Below are 4591 nucleotides of genomic sequence, written 5' to 3'. Positions count from 1 at the left end.
CTCAATATCATCAGCCAAAATAAGGCCAAGGACTGACTGTGGAAGAGACAATTAATTGCTTGTATGTAAGTTCAGAGTGAAGCCAAAGAAAATTAAAACAAGCCCATGAAAGCCAAAATACGATCTTGAGTATTTGTTGTTGTTATTAAGTGCCATTGAATTGGTTCTAACCCATAATGACCGTGTATAGGGTTTCCAAGAAGTAGCTGGCAAGCTTGAACCGCCAACCTTGTGGTTCAAACCAACTTTACAGTCCAGTGCATTAACTCACTGTGCCATACCAGGACCTTAAGTATATCACACCAGAATTTAGATACCATCTTAAGCACAGGTTTGATGTATCAGACATTAACAAGCCAACAGCAGAAGAACTGTGGATGGCATCATGAACATCAAGCATAAAGAAAGTAAATGTCATTAAAAAGACAGGAAAGAAAGACCAACATGGATTTCAGAAGAGACTCTCAAACTTACTCTTGGGAATAGAGAAGCTAAAGCAACCTGAGCTGAACAGACATTGCAAAGGACAACTGAAGAAGACAAAAAAGTTTTATAGTGGATTAGAAAAATCAAAGGGAAGAAGGCACTTAACATTTCTCAGACTTAAAGAACTGAAGTAAAATTGAACTGAAGTAAAATTGAAGCATTCTATGGGCAAAATATTGAATTTTGCAAAAAATATCAAAAGAATGTGGAAGGGATACATAGAGTTAGTATATCAAAAACATGGTCAATGTTTAACTGTTTCAAGAGGCACCATATGAACAAGAGCCAATGGTATTGAAAGAAGAAGTCCAAGTTACACTGAAGACAAGGTTCCAGAAATTGATGGAATACAAATTGAAATGTTTGAACAAACTGATATAATATTAGAGGTGCTCACTTATTGTCCCAAGAAATCTGGAAAACAACTACCCAGCCAAGCAATTGGAAGAGATTTGTGTTGGTAGCAGCAATGGAACCATTGGACCAGCTGAACAAATTAGTGTCAGCTGAAAGCTGAAGCAGGAAATTGGTGCTGTGCCAACATTGTGGCTCCCAGGTTCTGCAGCCAGGGACCACTTTCTTTTCTCACTGACAGCTCTTCCTCTCCTCCGTGTGGAAGAAGCCAGCGCTGGCCGATTGCAGCAGTCCTGATGGTCATCTCCTCCAGGAACACTGGCTGGTGGATGGCATGTTCATCTTTGAGAACTGAGTATATGGGCTTCACTAAGTGTGTGGGCAACATCAAGTTTCTGGTCTGTGCAGACTGTGTAATTGAACCAATTTTGTCTGCTTAGGTGACAAGAACAATTTCTTTGTGGCCTTGGAATGGGTTTCCCATGAGTAACTGAGGCTCCATCCCCAACTATAAAAACTACTCCCCATAGAAACTGGCATTTAACCTGATATAAATTGTTTTGCGGCCAATTCTGTACTAGAATCTGAGTACCAGCAGGCCCACTACAAGATGCAAAGGATTCATCCTCAAGTGCATGCCTCTTACTGAGTTGCTTTACATCACATTTCCTAATCTCCCTGCCCCTGGTTTTGGGACAAAAATCACTTCTCATCCTTACTGCTTTGCTCCAGCTCCATTTTACCCAAGGGCTCCCTTGTTACTTGCTCTAGATGACACATGACAAATGATGCTCATGTGCTGATATTTGAAACACTATGTTTTTCTCTCTCATTCAAACCACATGAGTGTTTGACAGTAACTTTGTTGTATGACTCAACTTGTATCTACAGTATTTAAACCACCAATTAGAAACACAACACTTTGGGTGCAACACTTCTAGTACTATGTTTGAATATTCTCTAGGTTGATTAAGAGACATTTTATTGTTTGGATGAAATTGGTCCTTCTTCCCTTCAAGTCCTGCTGACGGTTTTCTATTAAATTTTCACTGCTATAGCCTATAAGCTGAACATCAGATCTTCAACCATATTTGGCAGCCACTCCAAATTACACATGAGCTTATACATCTGTCATTTCTGAACAAGTAACTTTCTTCCTTTGTTCTTAGGAAAGACTTCGTGAACAGATAGGGTTATCATTTACCAAGCCTACCATAGGCTGTGTTCCTCAAAGAGTTTCGGTTCAGTTGGAATCACAACACCATTCCAGAATACAAACTTTACATTCAAATGTCTCTATCCCTATGGCTGTGAGATTGCTCTAACAGTTTGATGTTATCATAACTTGTTAATCAACATGATTTCCAGTTGTTTTGGAAACAGTTCACCATCTTATAAGGAATCTATATCACTAAGTTTCAGGGATCCTCCCATCATCTCTCCTAAGAGGCTTTGAATTGGAATAGGGACTGAATAAAGATATTACCATCTCAGTCCATTCCTTTGCATCTGTTTTCTGGTTGCTTTCTCCTTCCACCACTCTCAAATTCATTCTAAGGGCTCCAGTAAAGTGAGGGCCTTGGACATAATCCTGCACCAGCCTTGTTGTTAGTTGCTATTGAGTCAGTTCCATCTCATGGTGACCCCATGTATGCGGATTAGAACTGCTCCATAGAGTTTTCAAGGTTGTGACCTTTCAGAAGCTGATAGCCAGGTCTGTCTTCCAAGGTGACTCTGGCTGGGTTTGAACTGCTAACTTTTTGACTAGTAGTCAAGCATTTAACCCAGGGAATCTGCATCTATCCAACTCCTTGTCAGGGAGCCTGAACGACCTCTAGCAAAAATGAGAAAACTGCTTTCCAAATAAACTGTCAAACGCAATTATGGCATTTGCAGAAAAATAACTATGAGAATTATCCACTCAGGTCAGAAGGAACAAAACCAAATAGATACCTCTAGGGGCAGAAAGCCCCTCACATCACAAGCCAAACCTAGGCATTTTCTTTTTTAGATTAGGCTTTAACTTTTCTTTCTCTTTTCTTTTTTTGAATCACTGTAGTATATGTTCATTGCAGTAAATTAAAAAATGGGTTGAAAATCTTTTAAAATCAGACATTACTGGTGGTAATGAGTGTGCACCCTCAATTTTTTCTATATGTATACAAGTGTGGACTTAGCGATACCAACATTTGTGAGGATGGGGTAGAACAGGCAGTGTATTTTCCTGTTATACATAAGGTTGCCATGAAAAGGAGCAACAACACAGTTCATTTTTAAACAAATACTAGATCATATTGCACTTTTTTTTAATAACTTGCTTTAGTTTCCTTTTACAAAATAGGGTGAACATAATCTCATGTCAGTAGATATCTACCTACGTACATCATTGTTTTTAATATGTCTTTGTATTGCTGCACTATAATTAATTTATCCCGTCCTCTATTAGTTTGTCTCTATTTTCTTACTCTTATACGCTTATAAACATTGATACACAACCTTGTAGTTAAATATATGTATACAGTCTTATTTTCTTAGCCTTCATTATTAGAAGTTGAAGTTTTCGGAGGATGCAAGTTTTTTTAAACTTTGCTATATTGACCAATTCCTCCAAAAAAACTGTGCTGGTTTACTGTCTCCAGAAGTGTGAAAGAGCACTCCTTTCCTTGAATTCTGATATTCAAGGAAACATTTACAAAAACACTGGGTATTTATTAACATAAAAATATTTTATCTGTTTAATAGAAAAACATATCCCAGTATTTTAATTTGCATTTATTTTATTTGTAATGGAAATTTTATATCCTTGTTGGTCATTTATATTTCTGTTTCTGAGAACTGTCAAATATTATTGCCCAGAATCCCAAGCTATTGAGTTGCTATTCTGCTTTTGTCAGTCTGATCTGAAAGAAATAATAGCATTTAAGCAGTGGCAAAAAAAAAAAAAAAAAAAAATAGAGAGAGAGAGACAGAGAGAGAGATTTGTGTTTATGTCCATTCCAAAGAAAAGTGATCAAACTGAGTGTGGAAATCATCAAAAGATATCATTAATATCATATGCAAGTCAAATTTTGCTGAAGATTATATACTCAAAACTTAATTCATCCACAAGGACCTGCCAGAAATGCAAGCCTGATTTAGAAGAGAATACGGAACTAAAGATACTATTTCTGATGTCAGATGGATGTTGGCTGAAAATAGAGAACATCAGAAATAAGTTAACTTGTACTTTATTAACTATGCAGAGGTATTTGACTGTATGGATCATAAACGAAGGATAAAATTTCCAAGAATAGGTACTCTAGAATACTTAATTATGCTCATGATGAACCTCTACGTAGAATAAGAGGTAGTCATTCATCTAGAACAAGGAGACAATGAATGGTTTAAAATCAGGATAGTTGTGTCACCATAGTTATTCAGTCTGTATGCTGAGCAAATATTCCATGAAGCTGGATTATAAGAAGGAGAGTATGACATAAGAATTAGCTGGATATTCATAAAAAATCTGAGATATGCAGATGGCACAACCTTGCTTGACGGGTGTAAAAAGTACTTGAAATACTGATGAAGATCAGTGACTACAGCAGTCATTGTGGATTGCGTCTTCACATAAAGAAAACAAAAATACTCATAACTGGACCATTAGATAAAATCATAATAAGTGGAGAAAAGATTGATGTTGTCAGACTTCATTCTGCTGGGATTCACAATCATTTTTCAGGCAAGCATCAGTCAAGAATCAAACAACATA

At 37.0% G+C, this 4591-nt stretch overlaps 1 pseudogene; it reads left to right on the top strand.

The window, feature by feature from the left end:
- Window positions 1-955: 955 nt before the first annotated feature.
- LOC102831026 lies at window positions 956-1330 on the top strand (annotated as a pseudogene).
- Window positions 1331-4591: the final 3261 nt, after the last annotated feature.

The sequence above is a fragment of the Chrysochloris asiatica genome, unplaced genomic scaffold (assembly GCF_000296735.1).
Source record: "Chrysochloris asiatica unplaced genomic scaffold, ChrAsi1.0 scaffold00155, whole genome shotgun sequence".
NCBI classification, from domain to species: Eukaryota; Metazoa; Chordata; class Mammalia; order Afrosoricida; family Chrysochloridae; genus Chrysochloris; species Chrysochloris asiatica.
This window is presented reverse-complemented; position numbering and strand designations above follow the sequence as displayed.